At 39.4% G+C, this 27357-nt stretch overlaps 1 protein-coding gene across 2 annotated transcripts in view; it reads right to left on the bottom strand.

The window, feature by feature from the left end:
* The window catches only part of PLXNA2 (plexin A2), a 469574-nt gene extending 443500 nt beyond the window's left edge, over positions 1-26074 (bottom strand). For both annotated transcript variants that reach the window (XR_013274456.1, XM_077481163.1), the window contains exon 1: positions 25700-26074. The gene's annotated coding sequence lies outside the window, so the exon portion shown is untranslated. The remainder of the gene's footprint in view (positions 1-25699) is intronic.
* Between the last annotated feature and the right edge of the window lie 1283 nt (positions 26075-27357).

The raw sequence follows: 27357 nt of genomic DNA, 5'->3' as shown, positions 1-27357 counted from the left end.
GCACTCAAGGCACAGAAAGAGCACTGCAGCTTTCAGGAAGAATTTAAGGCAAAAGTACATTTTTCAGAGTACCACTTAGGCACAATAAGTATTTCTACATGAATGGAAATTCTTCTGTGCATGTGTGGCAAAACCTACCAAGGATACTTTCCATGGAGTGGCTGCATAGAAAAGATCTCAGTGAATAGTAGACAGTTATAAGTGAACGGTGTGTGAGGGTCAACGTTTAATGGATAATGGTACAGTTGTGCTTTAACCCCCCCCTGGCGGTATTCCCGAGTCTGGCTTGGGGTTAAAATTCAGAACCAAATGGGGTAACCCCCGAGCTAGACTCGGGATTACATTGCTGCATCCAGGATGAGTTTACTTACCTTGTCCCCTGGATCCAGCGATGTCTCCCCGCACTGTGAGCGGCTCGTCCTGCGCACGATTAATCACATCGCTGGGCTCCGTTCCCTGCGAGCGTTGCGACGCACGGGGACGGAGAACGACACCAAATTAAAAAAGTAAAACACACACATTACATACAGTATAATGTAATCTTACAGATTACATTGTTGTATGTAATTATTTCACATCCCCTTTGTCCCTAGTGTTCTGCCCAGTGCCCTGCATGCAGTTTTATATTATAAAAACTGTTCTTTATGCCTGGAAACTGGAGATTGTCCATAGCAACCAAAACTGTCCCTTTACATCAGAAATGATTTTAGACCAGCTAGAAAACAGCGATAATAAATTTGAATCACTCGCAGAATTGAGCGATATCGATTTTTGGGGAGATCCGTCATCAAATACTGAAAAGTAATGACAGGGACAATTCTGCAACTGAGCAAATTTCTGTGTTTTTGATTTCATTACATTATTGAATAATTTTTATTATTGTTTATTATTATTTGGTATAATTATTTATAGTTATTTATTATATTATAATTTATGATTTCATTTTTCAAACTTTATCATACCCGGGATGTCTACTAGACTCTGCTTTGGACAGATTTAAGGGAGTTATTCCTAAGAATTACAGGACTACAATATAAAATGCCAAATTTCCATGCAAAATAATTGTACCGCTTTCAGCACCTAAAATCTGAAATAATCATACCGCCAGGGAGGTTAAGGGAACTTTTTATCTTTTTTTGCAGCTTTGAGGGCTTCCATATTCGTTTCCAATGATTAATGGTATGGTCTTATGTTAGGTGACACCTCATTATTTGGTTAGGAAAGGTTAGGTTAAACTTAAAAGATCAATTTAAGGAAATTTTTAGTTCATCAATAAGGTCCTTTTCCTACAAAAGATCAAAGTAATTACACATTAATAAGATGCTTAAAATGTATTAGTTTCAGCCATTTGCAATTTTCATCACATTTGCATCAAATTCAGAAATTTTAGAAAGCCTCAACCAGAAATTAATGATGGCACAGTACGTCTACAGCTTTCCCTTGGAGGGAAAGGTAATAGAATGAGGGAGCTACAAGAAGGAACGACTTAATAAACACACTCAAAGAGCGTTGTCTCCCCTAGGGAATACCAATTGTTTTGCTTAGTATTATTTAAGCATGAATTGCCTTTCTATGCCCTGCAGTATGAATAAATCCATTGGCCAGAATTGTACACAAATCCTTATGCGAAGGGCAAAGTCAAAAACTAACATTTTCCAGTGGCAAAGACTGGAAAGCCAGTAACAGGCAAAATCGTAATACTGCAAATCCACCCTGCACTACAAGTGCCCTTGAAAGTGCACTTGGAAGTGCAGTCACTGTAAATCTGAGTGGAAGATCTGAAATTGGGAAGCTCTGCTGATTTTATCATTCGATAATCATGTACAAGTAAAAATGATGTTTTTTATTTTCCTTGCATGTCCCCCACAGATCTACAGCGACTGCACTTCCAAGTGCACTTGTAGTGCAAAGTATATAAAACCCTTTATGTTGCTGTACTTAAATATAGATCCTGGATAAACATTTCGTCACAAGGGATAATGCTGTTGCTTTGAAATATTCTGCATCACACCAAAATGGGACCATTGCTGCCGATTTACATCATGTATCACATGATGGAAAAAATGTCCTGAATTTTTTTTTTATCTTTAGATCGTTATTTTTGTATCTGGGGCCCATTTACACCTGTGTGGTGCATAGATGCATGCATGCATGCTAAGTGATGTGTTGTGATAAGGCAGCCCATTAACTTGAAGTAGTTGCCTAACACACCAGAACACACAAAAAAGGTGCATGCACCATTTTTCCCAACTCAGCCCAAAACAAAACTAGTGCATTCATTTACATTGCTACATGTTACCAATTAGCACGGGGTGTTATCATTAGTGTGAATCCAGCTTTTAGTGGAATTATAAAAAAAACTAGGTAAAAGTGGATGAAGTTTTGGCAGTCTACATACATTACCTACTGGAAAAAAGTCAAACCTAGTGGCCACAAACCTTTATTTGTTGTGATCAAGAATTTGCCTGGCTTTCCTAACATGTAGATATGGAATTGTGACTTTCACAGTAGTGGTTAAATAGTGATGGGCTGTCACTGACATACCAATACTCAGGGGGTTATTTACTAAAGGAAAACCCACTTTCCACTGAAAGTGCACTTGGAAGTGCAGTCGCTGTAGATCGGAGGGGGACATGCAAGGAAAATTAAAAAAAGCATTTTAGCTTGCACATGATAGGATGATAAAATCAGCAGAGCTTCCACTCATTTCAGATCTACCCCTTAGATTGAGAGCGACTGCACTTCCAAGTGCACTTTCAGTGCAAAGTGGATTTTCCTTTCGTAAATAAAAACCCCCTCAGTCCCTTGAAACAGCCAGAAGGACCTAAAATTCACATTCACTCTTGTGCAGTATAGACCTGCATTAGGCTGGAATCCCCAAAAGTACCTGCAAAATGGATAAAACAGCAGGAATTTTCTTGTTATCAGCCGATATGATTCTGAGCAGGATTTAAACAGGAATAGCTGCAACTTAACCTACTCGTAGGTAGGTAATGCTAACGGAGCTGGTTTTATAAGACAGTTGGTGTATTGAATGTTACTTTTTGGGAGAGTTAAAGTGATTTTAAAGGCTTGTTTAAAAAAAATAAAAAATGTTGCTCTTCATGTACATGGGACATTTTTGCAACCTATCCTGAACGATTCAACTTGACAGATAGTAACGGATGTTTAAAAACATCAATTTTGCTGTGTTTGCTTTTAGAAGCGTTACCACGTTTAGCCGCTTTGGCACTTGAAATGCCTGTAAGCTCAGCTTCTAAAAGCATTTTTTTGCATTCCAAAAATGCCTAGAAACAAATGTAAACGACCCTGTGTACATGGACAGATAAGATAACAGAGAGGAGAATTCAGGGGCAGTTGAAAAAAAATAAAAAAACACCCAACTGTTCCTAATTGTCTGTTTAGCAGCAGCAGTGTACAAGAGGTCTTATATTTACATTTTTGCATAGAGCAGCCTGGATCCTCCTCTTCTTGGGTCCCTCTTTTCTGCTCCTGGACCCTCCCTCCTTTGAGTGCCCCTCAGCCAACAGCTTGCTACAGGGGTCACCCAAGCTAAGTCAGAGCTCCATGTATCCATTCAGACACAGAGCCCCTCTCTCTCCTGAATGGCTGGGAGCCAATAGCACCGCTGTTCTGTCTCAGCCAATCAGGAGTGTACTTGATGGTTGAGTCGAACGTGGACATCGCTGGAGAGAGAAGGAGCTCAGGTAGGTAATTGGAGGGTGCTGTGCTACACACAGAAGGCTTTTATCTTAATAAAAAAAACCTTCTGTCTTTACAATACCTTTAAGTCTGCCTTGCAAATATGTAGATGTCAGTGATTTTTGGTAATTTAAAATCAGACCCAGTCAGGTCTGATCTGTAGATATGGGTACAGCACTGGGATTTCCCTTTGTTACAAAACATTGCTCACAGTCCAAACATGACCAATCTGACTAAGTGACTCAGTGTACAGTGTTTTTCTTCAGAGTTCACTAGAGTTCAGAGTTTATTCCCAGCATGTATAAAAGACAATGGCTATCCTTTTTTCCTACCTTCCCATTAACCACTGGTATTTTAGTTTTGCTACTGTCATTTCTGATTAGGGTCTCATTCATTTGGCATTTCATTGCCAACTACGATTCATAGGTAGATGTAGATATTTGCTGCTGCTCGGCTTGTAAAAAGCAATGACAGGCTCACAGCGGCCATCCTCAAGTGTTCAGTTGTAATAGCACACACAGTGATTACCTGCTGCTAGGGACAGTTGATCACCTCTGAGCACACACCATTGCATTCGGAGACAATTATCTGTCTCTAATTGCAGGTAATCATGCCCTCTGGGGTCGAGTAAGTATTTTTCCCCCTGTTGGGTAATATGTGCTGTGGTTGATTGGCTAGGTGGTCTGTTAGGCTTAATGTACACGGGACGTTTTTACAACCTCTCCTGAACGATTTAACTTGAAAGATAGTAACCCACATTTAAAACGTTCGTTTTTTGTTTTGTTTTTTCAAAATAGTCAAAAATGAAAAACGACTGTAAAGGAAACCACGTTTAGAAGCATTTAGCGCTTGAAATGCCTCTAAACTCAGCGTCTGACCTCATTGTTGTGCTTTTCAAAAAAGGCCTCTAAACGCAACTGCCTAAAACCTGTGTACACATACACATAAGATAACATTGGATGAGTGAAGGGGCAGCTGAAAAAAGCAGCCAACTGCCTCTAAACGTCCGTTTACCAGCAGCAGTGTACATGAGGCTTTAACCTCCCTGGCGGTATGATTCGTTCTGGTTTTAGGTGCTGAAAGCGGTACAATTATTTTGCATGGAAATTTGGCGTTTTATATTGTAGTCCTGTAATTCTTAGGAATAACTCTCTTAAATCTGTTCAAACCAGAGTCTATTAGACATCCCGGGTATGATAAAGTTTATAATATAATAAATAATAATAAAAATTATTCAATAATGTAATCAAATCCAAAAACACTGAAATTTGCTCATTTGCAGAATTGTCGCTGTCATTAGATTTAATGTTTGATGAAAAATTTCCCCACAAATCGCTATCGCTCAATTCTGCAAGTGATTCTAATTTATTATCGCTGTTTTCTAGTTGGTCTAAAATCACTTTTGACATAAAGGGACACTTTTTGGTTGCTATGGACAATCTCCAAATTCCAGGCAGAAAAAAAACAGTATTTATAATATAAAAGTGCATGCAGGGCACTGCACAGTCCACTAGGGACAAAGGGGGTGTCATTTTTGTATACAGTATTGTGATCTGTAAGATTACAGTGCTGTGTGTGTTTTTACTTTTTTGAGTTTGGCGCGATCTCTGCTCCCGTGCGCCGTAACATCGCAGGGAACGGAGATCGGCAGCATTCGGGCACTGTGTGAATCGAGCGGAGGACGACTTGATCACACAGCGGGGAGGACATCGCTGGATCCAGGGGACAAGGTAAGTAACTTCTCCCTGTGTCCTCCCTGTATCCCTGTATGATGGAAGTGAGAACAAGCACTTTGTTTTTGTTTTTTGCACTACTCATTTATTGATGCTTTGAAATCCCTTCAATCAGTCACTGGATTTAATTTATGAACTTGCAGCACTTCATTTTTTTCTATGGATTTATAATTACATAATTGATCATTGGTTATTTGGATGTATCACTAATGACTTCTTTTATTAATAGCGCAGCACAGATTTTGTTATGTCTATTACTGTATTCATTTACAGAGCTATACTTCCTGTAGTGCAGTGTTAGGGTCCATGCACAGTGGTTTAAAAAATAAAAACCACCGCTTCTACTGGAGTTTTGTGTTTTGACTGCAGAAGCAGCTTAATGTTATCCTATGTGTCCATGCACATTAGGACCATTACAGGCATATTTTCAGCTTAGTGTTTAGAGACAAGAAAAAAACCTCCTGGTTTGTGATTCGGATTGGAGCTTTCTGGCTTATTATTAAAAATCAGCAGCTGCAGTAAGTGCAGCTGCTGGCTTTTCATTATTGCAGCGGTGGGCGGACCTCCACTTTAATATCGGAAAACAAATAATTTATGCATCTGTTAAATAATGCATTTTTTAGTGAACTGACTATTTCTAGTTACCAATAAACATGAAATATGTGAACAGAACTAAAGAGAAAGAACAGTAGAAGCTTCATGTGTGGAAGCTTGCTTTGTCTAACTAAAACCCTGCACTAAGGCTTATCGGGGTGATTTACTAAAGGCAGACTGTGCATTTTGCAAAATGAAGTTGCTCCAGGACTTCATAAATGAGGTTCATTTTGAAAAGAATACCCAATCACGTGAAAGGAAGAAAATAAATATAGCATTTTTGCTTGCATATGATTGGATGTTTGAAGAAGTCAGCAGAGCTTCTGCTCATTTACTAAGCTCTGGAGTAACTGCTCTTGCAGAATTCAACTGCACTTTGCAAAGTACACAGTCTATTTGCCTTTAGTAAAACAACTTCTATATCTCATTACTGACTGCCATGTGCAATTCCTATAACATATATAACAGATTTTCTTGTTCAATGTGAAGTACAACACACATGACCTTAGTTAGGTCTTACTGTCCTGAAATTTAAACTACTAGGAGTAGTGTTGTAGCCAGACATTACGGAACTGAGGAGTTAATAAACGAATGAGATGTAGAAGTGCAGATACAGCTGTCAGAAGGTGAGAAGAGTAGAGAAGCTTTCAGGTGAATTGAACAGTAAGGAACTGAGAATTTTAGCAATATGTCAAAGGAAAGGAAAACAGGCTGCAAAAGAGCAAACACAGGTTGTGGGAGATAAGGAAAGTTGTGGCGTGCCCCAGAGACTGAACAATAATGAACAGAAGAATTGAGATACATGTTAGTGGGTTGGATGACCTTTTGTGGTGGAGCAGACATAGATTGCAGGACAATACCCTGTTTCCCCTAAAATAAGACCTAGCGTGATTGTCGGTGTTGGCTGCGATAAAAGCCCTACCCCCCAAATAAGCCCTAGTTAAAGTCCTTGTAGGTCTTCTTTTCAGGGTAGGGCTTATTTTTGAGGAAACAGAGTAGGGCTTATTTGGGTGGTAGGGCTTATATTGCAGCCAACACCGACAATCACGCTAGGTCTTATTTTAGGGGAAACAGGGTAGTAGTTTAGTGGAGCAGCCATTAGAATAGATAGCAGAAAGAGAGGGAAATTGCCAGATATTTTCTGAGTGAGAGGGATGACAGGTTGCGGGAAAGGCCACAGGTAACAGAAGGTAAGCAGTGTAGTAGGGTGGTCAGGAGAGCAAGGATCTGAGGAGTTCCAGGGAGATGAAAACAGGTTACACTTTAGAGTGAACACAAGTTGCAGCAGCTAAGGAGTGGTGTGTCCTGGAGAATAGAGAGTAAGGATTTAAGGTGGAGATGAGCGATTTTGTAGGAAAAGGGATGGGAAGTTGTGAAGGAGCAAGGAGAGCTTGCAGGTGGTGAAAATGATAAAGGAGGGGGATATACTATACTATTTGTTGTATACAATATATCCCTTATGTTTAGGTTTCTATGTTTTTTGTTTTTGTATGCACGTTACCCCTGAGAAAAGAGTAAATTTCCCTGAAACACGTTGGCTTGATTTATACACTCCTGACTTTCAATAAATGATTGTTATCCTCTCTTCAAGTGTGGTATCACTCTGGACACCGGGTGCTACTTTCTCTCTCTCCCCCCGCCAGCCCTCCTTTTGAATATTGTTGCATTCCCCAAAAGGAATTTAACATCACCAGGGCTGTCATTAATATTGATTGGACCCATGCAATTTCACTCTCCACCTGCTCTGAGACATACAATAAATAGCAGCTACACTTAAAATCAGTGTACTGTATCAGATCAGGTTGCGATTGGTTGCCAGCAGTTACAGCATATCATTACTGCTTACTGACTGGTCGCTAGAAGCTACAGCACACATTACGGCTCACTGATTAGTTGCTAGAGGTTAAAGCAAATGATTTCTGCTTGTTAATTGGTTGCTAGAGATTACTGTACAGTAATACTGCTCATTGATTGGTTGCTAGAGGTTACAGCACATCATATCCTCACTGCAGGGGGGCATTATATACATATGAATGCTGCCTTTATTTACATATCAATGTCGCCAGCCGCATTAATTTGCATATGAATGTTGCCGCTATTTACATATGAATGCTGGTTATTTACATGAAAACACAGGGTTTGCAGGTGAGTTGAGTTATCTGTACACAACAATGGGCAGAGATGGGCAGCATTAGTATCAGCACTTCACACTGAGATATCAGGACACGGCACAGGACTAAATGTTCAAAGGACAATGGAATTTAAACTGGGATAGTTGGCAAGTATGAGGCAGTTGCTTTGGGCCCCACAACAATGACAAGGCCCAGGGCAGCTGACCCTTTTGCCCTGCCTTAAAGACAGCCCTGAACATCCACTCCGCAGAACTACAAAATAATGACTAAAAAGAATCTAACCAGTCCAGCGTGGTCCCTAGCTCTAATTAACCATTTAAAACGAATATCACTGCAGGCAGCACACCTTGATTTATGCAATAAATATGTGTTGCCGTAAAAAGTAACAAATGCGCATTTTACCACGTGTTGCTGTAAGTCATCAGTGTGAATGGGCCTGAAATGCTATCAGTTTCCATGTCACTTCTGCCATTCTCAAAATAACATGTTTAACATTTTTGCATAAAATTTTTATCAGATCACAGTTTTTACTGAACCTCAATTACCAACTAGCTCTGGTGAAATAAAAAACAATACAATGCATTCTGCAGAGGTTTCATCATATGACATTACCTCAATTGATGTAGCTATTGCAAGTTGTTAGCACAATCATGAAATGTACATGGATTTCTTGATATGGCTTGTATGCATTTGTCCATGAACCATCTATTTACAGTATATGAAATTTGAGCTCAATCACATCTAATATTGTATTCTTTGTATACATAAGAATGTGCAGAAAATGAGAACACATAATATGCCTTTCTGTGAGTATATAAGATGTTTATACTATGTTATTTAGGAAAACATATATCTGATAATACCGATGAAGGAGAACAAGTGCCTGTATACAATGCTACAGTACAAATATCTTCTCTGTACTGTTCAGAGTGCTGAAAAGAATCCAGGCAGAAATTTCATCTCAGTCTCACATTTTCCTCATAGACTACGATGGTGTTTTGCATAAGATCAGCCAGTACCCTATAAGAAAAAGACATCAGCACTGCTGTAGGCAGAGAATAGTGCATGGATGCCTTATTCTAATGCAGGAGATCACAATGGCTAATAACTCAATAATACTCCTGCACTATATATTATTATACAGGTTTTATATAGCGCCAACAGCTTGCCAGCGCTTTACAATATGAGGGCAGACATTACAGTTACATTACAATTTGGTACAAGAGGAATCAGAGGGCACTGCTTGTGGGAGCTTACAATCTAAAACGTGTATATATTTTATATATATATATATATATATATATATATATATATATATATATATATATATATATATATTTTTTTTTTTTTTTTTTTTTTTTTTTTTTTTTTAACAACATATTTCCCAATTTCACATACAAATGAGGGTGGATCAATGATTTTTTTTAAAAAGCTGATCCTTATTTAAATCAATTTTTTTTGATTTCTATCAAATTTATTTTAATAAAATGCTTTTGGAGTAAAAATCTATCTAAAGATAGTTTTCTATTTAAGATACATTGTTAAATTTAGTTTATTCAGCATGAAATGGAGCATGGGGCTGTATATTCTGCAATATTAAAATTTTTGGTAGACTCATTCAATGAATCCAAGCTCTGCAAGCAGAGATAACATGCACTGCATTAATGCATTCACACAATTTCACAGTAACCATGAGATAAAACAAAGTTCAAGAATATTTCTTTATCACATTGTTTTGCAAATCTATGTACACTACAAACTGTATGATTGAATCTGTTCTTGATACCCTGATACAAATTCATACATGCAGTATCTAGAACAAGTCAATAATCCTTGTACATATTTCATAACAAAGTAATATATCCACAGTGAAGCTATTCTTTAGGAAGGTGCTTCCCTAAAAGAGAATCTTCAGGTTTTAGCCTACGTCTAATTTAACCACTTCCCGACCAGCGCACGACGATGTACATCGACAGAATGGCACGGGCAGGCATATTGGCGTACAGGTACGTCCAATATTCGATGCCGCCCGCCGGCGGCGCGCTCCCGCACTGGTCGGGACCCCCGTGAGTCCGGTCGCGGGACCCGCGGACTCGCGATCGTCTCACGGAGCGGCCGAATGGAGGAAATGCTGTGTAAACAACATTTTTCCATTCTGCCTAGCAACTAGTGACGCTGATCTCTGCTCCATGTGATTGGAGCAGAGATCAGTGTACACTAAATGAAAGCCCAACCCCCCACAGTTAGTAACACACCCCTAGGAACACTTAACCCCTACACTGCCACCCACTGGTTAACCCTTTCACTGCCAGTGTCATTTACACAGGAATCACTGCATTTATATAGCAGTGATTAGTGTATAAATGACAATGGTCCCAAAAATGTGTCAAAAATGTCCGATGGGTCCCCCACAATGTCGCAGTCACAATAAAAATTGCAGATCGCCGCCATTACTAGTAAAAAAAAAAATAATAAAAAATTATTAATAAAAATGCTATAAAACTATCCCTATTTTGTAAACGCTATAACTTTTGCGCATACCAATCAATAATCGCTTATTGCGATTTTTTTCACCAAAAATATGTAGAAGAATACGTATCAGCCTAAACTGAGGGAAAAAAATGTTTTTTTATATATTTTTGGGGGATATTTATTATAACAAAAGGTCAAAAATAATGCGTTTTTTTCAAAATTGTCGCTCTATTTTTGTTTATAGTGCAAAAAATAAAAACCGCAGGGGTGATCAAATACCACCAAAAGAAAGCTCTATTTGTGGGAAAAAAAAGGACGTCAATTTTGTTTGGGAGCCACGTCGCACGACCGCGCAATTGTCAGTTAAAGCGACGCAGTGCTGAATCGCAAAAAGTGGTCTGGTCTTTGACCAGCAAATTGGTCCGGTCTGAAAGTGGTTAAATACCCCAAAAGGTTTCTGTCTGATATTTTGTGCATTGGGATGCATTGTCAACCCATTCAAAATGAATAGGCTACCATAGGAAAAAAAATACAAAAAATTAAAACTAGGGGCTGGTTCACACCAGATGCAGTCCAGTGTTTTTAATCTGAGTCAAAAATGCACAGTGTTTTCCATGCTTTCCAATGGCCCTCGTTCACACCAGTGCAACTTGTTCCAGTCCAGTTAACAAAAGTAGAACATGCAGCATTTTTTCTGTAGGGAAACCATCTGGAACGATGCAAAATGCATTAAAAGCAAACTTGTCCTGAACTGAGATGAAGAAAAAAAGAAGAAAATAATTCACCAGAGTGCATTAAGAATGTATCCAGAATGCGGAAATTGTGGTGTGAACTAGCCCTAAATAGTCAAACTAATTTCTGCTAAACATGTGTACAGTATCATCGGAGAGGTGAAGGGAGTCTTAGGCCGCGTACACACGGGCGGACTGTTCGCCCAACTTTGTTCGTCAAACAATCCGACAAACAGTCCGCTCAAAATTTGCATGAACGGACTTGACCACACACGATGAACGAACAGTCCTCTGAAAGCGTGCGCGATGACGTGAACGGCACGTACGACGGGACGAGAAATTCGACGTCCAATACACTGCAATGCAACCTTCGCCGTGTAAATCCTTTCTGAGCATGCGCGAAACTTAGTTTGTCGAACAAGCCTACACACGAGCGGACTGTCCGCTGAAACCAAGTTTCAGCGGACTGTCTTACGGAAATTCCGAAAAACTTTGTTCGTCAGACTGTCCGCTGAAACTGTCCGCTGAAGCCCACACACGAGCGGACTGTCCGCTGAAACACTGTTCAGCGGACAAAGTTGGGCGAACAGTCCGCCCGTGTGTACGCGGCCTAAGGCACTAAAAATAGCGCCTGTATAGCGCCTGAAAAAATCTGGCCCCTTTCACTCCAGTGTGAAAGCCGGAGGGCTTTCACACTGGAGTGGTGCACTAGCAGGACGATGAAAAAAGTCCTGCTAGCTGCATCTTTGGAGCCGTGAAGGAGCGGTGTATTCACTGCTCCTACCCATTGAAATCAGCTCGGCTATACCGCCGGCAAAGCGCCCCACTAGTGACCGCATACCGCTGCTAAAATGACGGTAAAGTGTCGCTAAAAACAGCGCTGTTTTACCGCCGACGCTGCTCCCGCCCCAGTGTGAAAGAGGCCTTAAAGTGGCAGTGCCCAAAATGATTCCTTTAGTAGATTAGTGCAAGTTCTGGAGTTAAAAACAAATATTTAACTGGAAACAACCGAGGACTCCAGTGCAATTATTTTGAGGTTAATAATAATGTATAAAGTGCAGTATCTCACAGCAGCATATTACATTTCTGTCTACTGAAGTCAAGTCAGGAAAAAGTTGAACTCCATCCCATTGCTGTGGATTTACTGATCTGTGAGCAGTTCTCTTTGCCTTAGAACAGACTTGGCAGAGTCTTCCAGTTTCTCAAGATCTCATTATTGCCCCCACATGAATATGGATTTGTAACGCATGAATATCTCTCAATACTTTCAGCCATCAGGAGGTATATGACCACCATTACTATGAGCATTCATGATTACCAAGGACTACTGTGGATTAGTAAAAGAGTAATACATGGTAGAGGAGATTGTAAGATTGAATAACAGTGAAAATGGTGGGCTCCAGCAGGGTATATATACTATACTATAATATACTATATTTTACTTTGTTATTGTCATTGGGTACCTACACAAAGCTCATCTGTCACACAGCAGACATCCTATTTTGTGAAATATGCCCTTGTATTTATGATTCCCACTGAAATTAATATAGCAGATTTTACAAATAGGCAGTTACAACCACAACACAAATGAAATGCACAGTGACCATACAGAAATCGATAAAACATCATCACATACCCTCAAAAATGTGGAATACTCTTAGATTTGACTAAAGCCACACTACCCAGCTTTTATTACAAAAACAGAATATTAAAGTAAACATAGTGGGAATCAATACTGTATACTTACACATGAAAAACATCTGCACTACTATGTAACACTAAAATGATACATATTCTTTTATTGAACATACAAATCCAAAATATGTAACGAAACCTCAACTAAAACAACGATCCTCCGGTGGACAACCCCAACATATCAATTAAAAACACAGGGCTTCTGACTACTGCTCCATTCCACAACGCTGTAAAAACGCATATGTGTTTTTGCTGTGTTTCCGGTGCATTTTGCAAGTCTGAAAAAAAGGATGTGAATAAAGAAACGCACCAAAAATGCAACAGCAGGTGTGTTTTTGATGCATTTTGCTGTGTTTTCCATTAATTTCAATGTGATGTTTTTTCTTGTTTGTTTTTTAACCACACCAAACATGCAGCATGCAGGACTTTTACAAATGCAACTGTGAAGAGTTTCATAGGATTTAACGGTCATGCATTTTTCTCCTGCTTTTGGTAAGTCACCAAAAGTAGTACAGAAACTACATTTGGGAATCTGGGCAGCGCCGCAAATGAAGTGCCGCACCGATTCGGACGATACCATTGCTGGCAATAGCTGCCGATTTGGCATGCAATTTGACATGTCAAATTGCATGCCAAATCGCTGCAATGTGAACCAGGGCTCAAAGTGTGACAGCGCTAAAAGCTGCTATGGGCTGGAAGGTGGTGAAAGTGCCCAGTAGGCAAGTGGTTAAAATTAAAAATTTCAAACACAATTCTTATTGTATAGGCAGCTTTAATCAACATTCATGGCCCACCCTAAAACGTGAAAATGTGTTCAATAAGTTGGACTATCACTAAGAGTGCATTGCTAGTCCTCAAATGGTTAAACACTGCTGTGTGAAGTTTGGAGTCTTCCCTGCACATATCAGGGTGTATTATTTGGACTGTTTAGGCTGGGTTCACACCTATGTGATTTGAATGTGAGTCCAATTCGCATAGCAGGAGAATGTGACTGGCTCTCTATGGAGCCGGTTCACCTATCTCTGCAGAAGGTCCGATGCGATTTGCTGGAAAAACATGTACCTTACACTGGACTCCTGCTGTGCAACAGCTATCCGGCGATGGTGTGAATCCGGCCTTAATCATATCAAACAAGTGGAATTCCCTTAATAGGATTACATTTAATATCATCTACAAATCAATTTTGCATTCTTGGTGTTTTTATTGCTCTGTGCAGTTATATTTTGCACTACACGTTTGTCATGTATGATTTTTGAGTAAACTATTTATATTTTTTTCCCTATCATATTATTGCACCTTGCACTTGTCTGCATTATTCTGCTTAGTAGGTGATTTTAGAGTTTCACTCACAAGAACACATTTTTATTGTTTGAGGTTATAAACTGTAACAAGAGGGCAATGGCCAGCCTTTATAGGGTATTATTGGTTAATAGGTAGGCCAACATTATACACACTGCAACTCTACTTCTGTACTGGAAACACAGTACACAGAGCCTTCAGGTAAAATCTGGACGGAATAAACCCTAAAGTACACCTATTATGAAAGAAATAAGAAGGCACCATTGCTCGGGTCTTTTTCAAAATACCAGCTGCCTGGCTGGGTACGAGTGCACAAATACACTAAAGGTCACCTAATCATTTAGAAAACTGAGACCTGTGTGTTTGTAGGTTCCGTTTACTAGGTCATCTATCTTCTGTATGTAGCTACACTTTGAACTTTAAGGTACCAAAAAAAAAAAAAATGTCCATTATGAATAGTCTGTTACTGCACAGCAATGTGTACCAATGTGTACCCTGCATCTTTGTATCCAAAGCCGAGCAGTGTTCTATAATGCAGGTTCATTGTCACGTGCTGTAAATATACATTAAACAGTTATTCAAAATCAATGATGGCACATGGCAGCCCACAGAAACCCATGTGTTAGCATACTCTGCACGAACCACACATCACATATGTAAATGCAATCTAAGTGTTATTGCTTTCCTTTCTGGGACTGTTGGGAAACATTGAGTGCCTTGAGCAGTTACAGCCATTTGCCATGTCACAAGGAGATTTTCCAATTTGTTGGAGACTCTCCCTGTCAGTGGATCCCAATCCCTCACTTTCCTAGGGTGAAGAGTGAAGGAACAGATGTACTATATATGTGCACAGCTGTCGTGGGATTCTTGTGCATTCCAGTACTGCAGCGAATTGTGTAATTAAAGCGAAAACTAAACCATACACCTCTACACAAACACCAAGGCCTTAACATACCATACACAACACCAAAATACATGTTTTTTGCCTCAAATGATTACATACAGTGCTTTCAAGAAAAATCTGTGATTCCCAAGTGCTCTTGACCTTCGCTTTCCCCCTCACTTCCTGTTTGCTTTAATAAGCAGTGCCCATACCTTTGCCGTCATAAATCCCATAGATCTTTGCACCAACCTTTCTTACTGCGTGCCAGATCATTATGGCCCCTTTCACACTGAGGCAGTTTTCAGGTGTTTTAGTGCTAGAAATAGCACCTGCAAAGCGCCTGAAAACTGCCTCCCATTCTCTGTAATGGGTGCTTTCACACCCAGTCGGTGCACTTGTGGGAAGTTCAGAAAAGTCCTGCAAACAGCATCTGTGGGGCAGGTTGGGAGCGCTGTATACAGTATGAAAATTGCAATTAATGGGCAGCACCTGAAAAGCGTTTCGGAAGCACCGAAACACAGGAGTTTTTAACCCCTTCTTTGGTGTTAAAAGCACCCCACTAGCGGCCAAAAAACAGTGGTAAAACACCGCTAAAACAAGCAGCACTTTACCGCGAATGCGGTGAGTGAGTTTGCACATTATGTTATAGTCCTTCTCAGGAGCGAGCAAGGGAGGGTGAATCACTTCTGACAAGTTTTCTGACACCAAGAGAAAAAAAGGTGACAGAGGAAGAAACTCCAGCTGATTGACAGCCTCAGCTCTGGTCCTGTGTAAAGGGGAGGGTGTCCTCTCCATCCAATCAGCTCTCAGATCTCTCTTTACTGAGCTCTGCAGTGTGCAATCTCAGCTCTCTGCCCCCTTTTATCTGACAGCTCAGACAAGCTTTATAAATACTGGACTTTAACCACTTGCCGTCATTATACTGCGGCAGGTCAGCATATCCCACATACGCACCTGCTGCACATCGGGGGTGCCAATGCTCATGACCAGCGGTCGCGATGACCGCTGGCCACAAGTGATCGCCTGCACAAGATGCAGAACAGGGACATGTGTGTGTAAACACACACATTCCAGTTCTGTGAGGAGAGGAGAGATCAATCATGAGTTCCTACAGGCTGAGAACCACGATCTCTCATCTCCTATAGTCAGTCCCATCCCCCACAGTTAGAACACACCTAAGGAACACAGGTAACCCCTTGATCGCCCCATAGTGTTAACCCCTTACCTGCCAATGACATTTATACAGTAAACAGTGGATTTTTACTGATCCTTGTAAAATTGTCAATCGACCCAAAAATGTGTCCAAAGTGTCCGCCACAATGTCGCAGTCTCAATAAAAATTGCAGATTGCCACCATCACTAGTAAAAAAAAAATAATAATAATAAAAATACCATAAATACCATAAATCTATCCCCTATTTTGTAGACGCTATAACTTTTGTGCAAACCAATCAATATATGCTTTTTGTGATTTGTATTACCAAATATATGTAGAAGAATACATATTGGCCTAAACTGAGGAAAAAATTAGCTTTTTTTTAAAAAAAAAAATGAAGCCATTTAGTACAGAAAAAAACCGAAATATTGTGTTTTTTTCAAAATTGTCGCTTTTCTTTTTGTATATAGCACAAAAAATAAAAACCACAGAGATGATCAAATACCACCAAAAGAAAGCTCTATTTGTGGGAAAAAAGGACGTCAATTTTGTTTGGTTAGAACATCACATGACTGCACAATTGTCAGTTAAAGCGACGCAGTGCTGTAGCAAAGAAAATAGCCTGGTCATTAAGCAGCCAATTCTTCCGGGGCTGAAGTGGTTAAACAGATGTAGAGAAGAGAAGACTTCAGATAAACAGGTACAGCTAATGTATATTATTCTTTGTGTATCACCTGAGGCCGATTACATCACTGGGTATATGTAAGGGCTTACAACCACATTAACCACTTAAGGCCCGAGCCTCTTTTTGAGATTTGTTGTTTACAAGTTAAAAACAGTTTTTTTTTGCTAGAAAATTACTTAGAACCCCCAAACATTATACTTTTTTTTCTAACACCCTAGAGAAAAAAATGGCGGTTGTTGCAATTCTTTCTGGCACACTGTATTTGCGCAGCGGTCTTACAAGTGCACTTTTTTGGAAAAAATACACCTTTTTGAATTAAAAAATAAGACAAAGTTAGCCCAGTTTGTTTTTATATTATGAAAGATAATGTTATGCCAAGTAAATTGATACCCAACATGTCAGACATTTACATTTTTTTTACAAGTTGCATGTTTTGAGTTACAGAGGAGGTCTAGGGCTAGAATTATTGCTCTCGGTCTACTTATCTTGGTGACAAGCTCACATGTGTGGTTTCATATGCAGGCGCTACTCGCTTCTGCAGGCAAGCTCGGCGGGACAGGGCGCGTTTAAAAAAAAAAATCTTATTTGTTTTACCTCTTTTTTATTTTTAAACTGTTCTTTTAAAAAAAAATGTGTCGCTTTTATTACTATTACAAGGAATGTAAACATCCCTTGTCATAGAAAAAACGCATGACAGGACCTCTTAAATACGAGAGCTGAGGTCAAAAAGTCCCCAGATGTCATATTTACACTAAAATGCAATAAAACTAAAAAATGGAATAAAAAAAAAAAAAAAGCCCTTTAAGCGCTATGGGCGGAAGTGACGTTTTGCTTCTGCCCTGCAATGTTATGGAGACGGATGGGGGCCATCTTCCCATCACTCGTCTCCATACCCAGCAAGGGGCAACATCCGATCATCTCCGCCGCTGCCGATGGCTCTGGTAAGCGGTGGAAGGCACTGGGGCGCGGGGGGCCCACTCCCGCCACCGATAAAAGTGATCTTGTGGTGAATCAGAGCTGCAGAGACCACTCTTATCAAAAAGCGGACCGCTGGCCAAGAGGATACCAAGGTTACGGCAGCAAGCTGCTGCCATAACAACGATATTCCTCTTCAAATTTAGGACGTATATCAGCGTACAGCAGTCCATAAGTGGTTAAGTGACACAAAGGATATCCCCATACCCATCATTCTTGAGGTAGTATCTAGCTGTCAGGGGCAGATCTATTTTAGCAGGAGGTGAAGAAATATTTGGTTGCCCATAACTTTTCTCTATAGTGTACCATGAAGTGGTTGATCTATTTACAGTAAAACATTAAGACACTTAGGGGAAGAATCTCATGCAAGGAGTTAGCCACTTTACACAGCCCACATGCAAGTTTTTATCCAAATAAAAACTTAATACAAATAAACATGTTAATTACACAAGCTAAAACTGTACAACAGTTGCATTGTTTTGCTTTTTTAATAAAGCCTTTTAAATACTACCTATTGTAAAGAAACTTCTATGATGTGATACAAGCGATGGAGCTAGTCCACACAAGCAAAAGCACACAAATGTAAGACAAACTTGTTTATCTGTGCCGTTCTAAACAGTTGAGATCACATGGAGTCAGTGACTACAAGTTTTTCAATGTCTCATGTTGCTCACACACAGCCACAAGAATGCCTGTTTACCTTTTCACGTCACCTGAAAACTGACAGGCTGACACCTCACATGCATTGCTCATCAAATCCCTTAAGCACTTACAGAGCCCTGTTTACTCTCCAATCTGGTTTGTCTCGCTTGGACAGTGAATGCAAAGAGTCAAGTGAAAGACTACCACAGTGAATGGGAACAGAGGCAAGCAACAATATAGAGCGCATAATAATATAGAGTACAGTCCTGCAGTCAACATGCAGTAATCAACTGTAGTCTACAGCAGGCCATACAGACGAGGTCACTTTAATAATAATAAAGGAAAAAGAACCATGCTTACTGTATCTGATGCTTTACCATAGAACAGTGGCTCCCAACACCGGTTCTCAAGTACCCCCCAACAGGCCAAGTTTTGAGCATGTTCCTTATATAAAATAACTGTCACATACTAAAACACCGACATTGATTTAAAGCACCTGTGTAAGATGAAAGAAATCCTGAAAATATGACCTGTCGGAGAGTACCTAAAGTGGAACTTCACCCAAGAGTTCTGCTTTTCCTCCTCCTTTCTCATATTTGGAATGTCATTTTTTTTAAAAAGGGGGTGGGGAGTGGGTACTTGATTTTGCCAGGCACCCACTTCCACTTGTGGTCGAATAACTGCGGCAACCTGAGCGGATGTTCACCCACCCCCCCTTCCCCTGCAGCCTCTTGGGAGACATCACAGGTCTCAGGAGACTGTGGGACCATTCACAGCGTGGCTCACACATTTGCAGTGGGCAGCTGTGAGGTCACAAGAAGTAACAGTCGGCTGCCCGAAGACCAGGTCGGGTGAGGACATCATTGCATCCAGGGGCAGGTAAGTGTAAGTTTGTATTTGTAGCTGCTGACGTTTACATTTTTGTTTACAAGGTGAAGATCCTCTTTAAGGCCGGCCATAGATGGAGCGATTTTCTTTCCTGCAACCACGGGTCAGCGTTGATGGCAGGATCCCTCCCACAGAGCCATTGTGTTCTGCTGGTTGGGGGGCCAGGGGAAGCGGTCCCTGCCGGGAGAACACAGTAATTATTGCTAGCAGCTATAACAGTCTCTAGCAATAATCACATGTAAAATGCGGCAGGCTGGGTGTACCCAAGTCGATCGATCACCTTGAGTACATTCAGCCTGCCCACACATGGTTCAAAACTCGGCCAGTTCCTGTTGAACCAGCCAAGATTCAAACCGTCTATGGCCAGCTGAATAGAAGAAATGATGTTGGGAACCACTGCTATACTGCTACTGCCAGACTATTACTGCTTCCTGTAACAGCAATCCACCATATTTAAAAAAAAATGAGAACAACAGTCCTAACCACCGTACCATTCTACATCTATTGTTCAGGATCAAGCATAACAGAGTGTTGAGAATAAGCTCTCCATGATACTTCTGAACACTAATTTAAACTCACTATGGCATGCAATAACTTCCAGCACATCCAAGCCCACTTATGCCAAGACAATTTTACGTACATCTTTTAGATGTAATAAATGCTATTAATGAATTTAGAATGTGTTTTAACTTGGAAAGCGCTTGCTAACAATCCTGCAGTACTGCAAATGTGACGATTTATTTTCTTCACCTTTGACCATCTCTATATACCCTGCATTTATATTATCGTACAACTTTGAATTTTCAGTTGTACATCTGCACTACAGCAACATTCCTGTTAAAAACAAAACAAACGTAATAGATATTTACATGCATGTGCTGCTACATAACTGGCACAGTCTATCCTCCCAAAAAACCCTTCTAGATTACCACAGCAAAACCTAAACATACCACACAGTGTTCATATACTGGATATTTACCAGCTGTAGCCCATATATTTCCATAGTATAAGCAGGCACATTATAATTTATTGTTTTTTTGGTTTCAGCAATGCAGCTTCTCGCTCTTCTTTATATTCCAATTTTGATTTTTTTTTCCCCCAAACTTCAGCAGCACCCTGGCCACATATGAAATTGTGCACTGATGAGGTATTGCTGTGCTGGGTGAACTGTGGAAGATCTTAATAGATGTGCATCTCACACATCATTTGTACTGAAAAATGGGATGCCGCATATTAATATTAAACAGAAAAATACAATCACACGACGAAAAGCAATTTGAATAGTGCTGGAGGTGGGGTTTGTGCTTTAACCTCTTCCTTCAAGGATTGGGACGTCTAGAATTTATTTACCGACAGAGAAGAGCTAAAAATGGCAAAGCCAAATAAGAATATTTATAAAGAAACCGCCGGCTACAAAGGCATTAAGTGAAAAGCAAATTGTGATGTATAAAGAATACGACTGATAAATATATAATAGGTTAAAAAGTAATTTACTCCATAAAGTAGACATAATGAAAGCCAAAATGTTTTACTCTTTGGGGGACCATTATTTTCTGCTTTGAATGAGTAAATACAACCATTAATGATATAGAAAATTATTAATAATATAAAGAATATGATAAAAATATAGAATAAACAGACCAATAGGATATTTACCCCATAAAGACATAAAAAAAGCAAAAATGTTTGACAAAGGGCCATGTGTTGTTGCTTTGAATGAATAAATGCAACAGTAAGGTAAAAATAATGCTGATATATATATATATATATATATATATATATATATATAGAACAAAAAGGTTAAGAGACCATTTACCCCATAAAATAGACATAACAACAAAAGCTTGGACTCTTAGAGATCAGTTGGTGTTACTTTTAATGTGTAAATAGAGCCAATAATAATACAAAATAACATGACTGATAATATAGGGAATGGGATTGATAAATACAGACTAAATAGGCAAACATTATATTTACCACAAAGACCTAATAATATCAAAAGCTTTGACTTTTATTGGCCCTATAGTTGTTGCTGTGAATGAGTAAACACAGCCATTAATAATCTAAAGAATAGGATTGATAAATATAAAATAAACAAGCCAATATGTCATTTACCCCACAGACACAATGAATGCAAACGCTTTGACTTACTAAGGGATCATTTGTTGTTGCTTTGAATAAGTGAATACAACCAAGAATAATATAAATAATAACACTGATAATATAAAGAAAAGGGTTGATAGATATAGAATAAACAGGCTAATATGTCATTTACCCTAAAGGCATAACAAAAGCAAAAGCTATGGCTTAGTTGTTGCTTTGAATGAGTATATATATATATATATATACACAACCAGTAATAATATAAATAATAGCATTGGTGATATAAAGAAAAGGGCCGCTAAATATAGAATAAACAAGCCAAGATGTCATTTAGCCCACAGACATAACAAAAGCAAAAGCTATGACTTAGGGGACAATTATTTATTTGTTGCTTTGAATGAATACATGCAACCATTCATAACATGAAGAATATCATTGATAAATATAAAATAAAAAGGCCAATATGCCATGCACCCTAGTTGGCTCCTAGGACCCATTTGTCCTTGCTTTGAATGGGTAAACACAACCATTCATTATATAAAGAATATGAATGATAAATAGAAAACAAACAGGCAAATATGTCATTTACCCTAGCAACATAATGAAAGCAAAAGCTTTGGCTTAAGGGGGACCATTAGTTGTTGCTTCGAAGGAGTATATGCAACTATTGATAAATCTAAAAATTGTGATTAAATAAATAATAACTAATAAATAGCATTGATTACTGTAGACTCTAGGCCAATATTGTAATTTACCCCACAAACCTAATGAAAGCCCAGCTTTGGGGACCAGTGTTTTTTGCTGTGAAAGGGGTATACAGAATCAACAATATGATTGATAAATATAAAATAAACACGCCAATGTATCATTTACCCCATATATGTAATGAAAGCAAAAACTTTGGCTTAAGGGGCCATTAGCTGTTGCTTTGAATTATTATAGGCAAGCACTGATAAATATAAACTTTCTGATTGATAAATACAGAAAATCCAGGCCAATGTGTCATTTAACCCACAGACCTAATGGAAGCAAAGCTTTAGGGACCAGTAGGTATTGCTCTGAAGGTGGTATAAAGAACAATTTGTTAATATGATTGATAAATATAGACTATACAGGCCAATTTGTAACGTAACCCAATGGATCCAATGAAAGCAAAATCTATGGCTTAAGGGACCAATAGTTGTTGCTTTGGAGGAGTACATACAGCCATGGATAAATATAAAGAATAGTATATATAAATATTATGAATATAATTGATGAATACAGATAATGAAGGCCAATACTGCCGTTTACCCCACAGACCTAATGAAAGTAAATCTTTGGGGACCAGTAGTTATCGTTCTTAAGGGAGTATACAGATATAGACTATACAGACCAATATGTCATTACCCCATAGATCCAATGAAAGACAAAGCTCTGGCTTAAGGGACCATTAGTTGTTGCTTTGAAGGAGTATATACAACCATTTATAAAATAATCTGATTGATAAATATAAAGAATCTGATTGAGAAATATAAAATAAACACGCCAATGTGTCATTAGACACCCCATAGACGTAATGAATGCAAAAGCTTTTAAGGGGACCAGAAGTTGTTGCTATAAAGGAGTATATACAACCAAAGATATAAAGAATACAGCTGATAAATATAAAGAATCTGATCGATAAATATAGAATATCTAGGCAAATATGTCATTTACCCATGATATCAAAAAGCTGTGGCTTAGGGGACCATTAGTTGTTGCTTTGAAGGAATATATTCAACCATTCTTAAAATAATGTGATTGATAAATATAGATTATACAGGCCAATATGTGTCATTTACCCCATAGACCTAATGACAGCAAAAAGCTGTATCTTGAGGGACAATTAGTAATTGTTTTGAAGGAATACATACAGCTATGTATAAAAGAACCTGACTGATGAATATAAAGCATGTGATAAATATAAAGAATGTGGTTGATAAATATAGACTATACAGCCCAATAAGTCATTTGCCCCATAGACACAATGACAGTAAAAGCTCTGGTTGGGGGGGGGGGGGACATTAGTTGTTGTTTTGAATGAGTATATAAAAACCACTGATAAAAAGAATGTGATTAGTAATTATAAAGAATGTGATTGACATGGCAACTATAAATAATCTGATTTATCAATAGAAATAATCTGATTGATAAAATATATTATCTCTACAGGCCAATGTGTAGTTCACCCCATAGACCTAATGAGAGCAAAAGCTGTGGGTTATAGGGGACCATTAGATGTTGCTTTGCAGGAATATATAGAACTATTGATACAAGGATGTAAGTAATAAATATAAAGAATGTGATTGATCAATATAAATCATTTGATTGATAAAAATATATAGACTCTACAGGCCAATATGTAATTTGCCCCATAGACACAATGACAGTAAAAGGTCTGGCTTGGGGGGGGGGGGCATTAGTTGTTGCTTTGAATGAGTATATACAAACCACTGATAAAAAGAATGTGATTAGTAAATATAAAGAATGTGATTGACATGACAACTATAAATAATCTGATTTATCAATAGAAATAATCTAATTGATAAAATATGTAGACTCTACAGGCCAATATGTAATTCACCCCACAGACCTAATAAAAGCAAAAGCTGTGGCTTATAGGGGGACCATTAGATTTTCCTTTGTAGGAATAAATAGAACCACTGATAAAAGGATGTAATAAATATAAAGAATGTGATTGATCAATATAAAGAATGTAATAAATATAAAGAATGTGTTTGATCAATATAAATAATCTGATTGGGAATTATAGACTAGACTCTACAGGCCAATATGTCATTCACCTGAGAACCATTGATAAAAGGATGTGAGTAATAAATAAAAAGAATGTGCTTGATCAATATAATCTGATTGATAAAAATATATAGACTGTATAAGCCAATATGTCATTCACCCCATAGACCTAATAAAAGCAAAAGCTATGGCTTATAGGGGGACCATTAGATGTTGCTTTTGCAGGGATATATAGAACCATTGATAAAAGGATGCAAGTAATAACTATAAAGAATGTGATTAATAAATATAAAGAATGTGATTGATCAATATAAATAATGTGATTGGGAATTATAGACTAGACTCTACAGGCCAATATGTCATTCACCCCCATAGACCTAATGAAAGCAATAGCTGTTGCTTACAGGGGACCTTTTGCAGGAATATATAAAACCATTGATGAAGGATGTGATTGATTGATTGATACATATAAAAGAGACAGTGTAATGTGTAAAGTAGCCCCAATAAAAGGAGCAGCTTTGCTCTGAGGGATGTTTGGTGGTTGCAGTGACTATTATTAGACAACATGCCTTCTCCTGTCCATGACACCACAGCTCAGCCCTGATCTCTGATCCCCGACACATTTTGCGCATTCTAAGGTCATTGGAAGGGATGGAGTGACGAGGCTCAGGAGTTGTGCGATCCTTTCTATAATAATGATGATACAAGGCAATGGCCACCCAGCACACAACATGACGGTGAATGGCAATGCAGACTGTGGCTCTGATGACTACTGCTTGCTAATGTGTATCCTGATCGATGGTCCCCGGCATTGCCTGTACATCACCTGCAATGTACGAGCCTTCTCCCTATTGCGTGCTCCGAGACCCCCACACACATTGTATACACCGCACACACTGTATACATTGCGTACACATTGTATATACCTCACACACACACATTGTACACGCTGTATACACCGCACATACTGTATACATTGTATATATCTCACACACACACATTGCACACGCTGTATACACTGCGCACACATTGTATACACCGCACACACATTGTATATACCTCACACACTGTACACATTGTATACACCGCACACACATTGTACGCACAGCACGCACACGTCGTGTCCCCCGTGTCCCTGCAGAATGGGCACCGTGCTCCAGCTGTGGGGGGTCGGAGGCGATTAGTAGAGATGAGCTCCGCATTACATATAAGCCGGGGGGGTGCCGGCTCTTACCTCGTCATTTTCCCGTGCCCGTCATCAGCCTCAGCCAGCCGCAAAATAATCCTCATGTGAGCCACAAAGGCAGACAGCTGGGGCGCCAACAGCGAACAGCCCCGGCACTCAATGCACCAGCACTGACTACAATCCCCCCCACGTCTTCTGTGTATTCCTCAATGGCTCCACACTCCCCCGTTCTGCCCTCCTAGTCTTCCTGTGTGGTGCAGTAGCTCCTCTCCTCTCTTCTCCTCTCCTCAGAGCCGCTTTTTTTCCCCCCTCTGCTCCGTCCACTCCTCTCCGCTTTCCCAGGCAGCTCTACAGTAGCTCTCTCTCTCTCTTCCCCTCACATTCACATGCGAACAGAGAAACTCCCCCTTGCACACACATTAGGAGCAGCCATACTGGCAGTTCCAGAGCCTGCCTCCCTCCATTGCCATGCAAATCATTAGCATACTGTCACAGAGGACTGCTTAACGCTTTCCTCACACATGGAGGAGTCTCCACAGGAGCTCATATCCGGGTGTGTGTGTGCTGTACCCCTCAATGGCTTCACAATGGGCCCATTCATGACTAGGCGCCTGCTATTCCGCCGCCGTTTATTTGCCCTTTATCATTCCATCCCACGCATGTATTTGTAGTGCACGTGCGGTGTGGGTTTTTTTTGTGCAATTTTATTTATGGAATTGCATTTACATGCAGTTGCAGTGCGTTCATATCCAATTCAGTGCCCAAAAAACGCAGCATGCTGTACTTTCCTTTAGCCGCCTTCACACTATTGTGATTTGTTACAGTTAGTCTGGTGGAAAAAAGACTCAAGTCCATCCAGTTAAACCCAAAAAACCAAAAAACAAATCAAAACCCCCATATACACTATCCCAAAACACTATCCCATACCCACGGTTGACCAAGAGGGAGGCAAAATAAAAACAAAAAGCACGATCCGACTTGCTCCAGTAGAGGAAAAATTCTTTCCTGATACCCAAAAAACAATCAGATATTCCCTGGATCAATTTTTACATATAAAGACTAGTATCCAGTTAAGAAAGAATAAAGGGCTTTTTTTTTAAAAACAAAACAAAACCAATCTACTGAGCTTGACAGAACCACTTCTTGAGGGAGTCTATTCTACATGTTCACAGCTCTTACTGTGAAGAAGCCTTTTTGCAAGCTTAAATCTTTTTTTCTTCCACACGTAAAGAGTACCCCCTTGTCCTCTATGATGACTATAAAGTTCACTTTATGGACCCCAGCCCTTATGTATTTACATGTTGATCATATACCCCCAGAATCTCCTCATCTCAAGAGAAAATAAATTCAGTTCCTCTAATATATCCTCATAGCTGAGCTCCTCCATGCCTCGTATCAGTTTGGTTGCCCTTCTCTGCACTTTCTGCAGTTCCCCAATATCCTGTTTGAGAACTGGTGCCCAAAATTGAACTGCATATTCCAGATGAAGTCTTACTAATGATTTTTACAGCAAATAGACACCCCAATCCAGAAAAGAGACAGACCCATATATTCAGCAAAGAGACAGTGCAATCCAGCAAAAAAAATTCAATCAGGCAAAGAGACATCCCAACCCAGCATAGAGACAGCCACATAAATTCAGAAAAGAGAACCCAATCCAGGAAAGACATATATTCAGCAAATAGACATCCCAATCCAGCAAAGAG

Source organism: Lithobates pipiens, unplaced genomic scaffold (genome assembly GCF_037356315.1).
Source record: "Lithobates pipiens isolate NorthernLeopardFrog02 unplaced genomic scaffold, aLitPip1_a1.2 Scaffold_16, whole genome shotgun sequence".
NCBI classification, from domain to species: domain Eukaryota; kingdom Metazoa; phylum Chordata; class Amphibia; order Anura; family Ranidae; genus Lithobates; species Lithobates pipiens.
The sequence above is the reverse complement of the archived record's forward strand: the minus strand, read 5'-3'. Positions and strand labels throughout refer to the sequence as shown.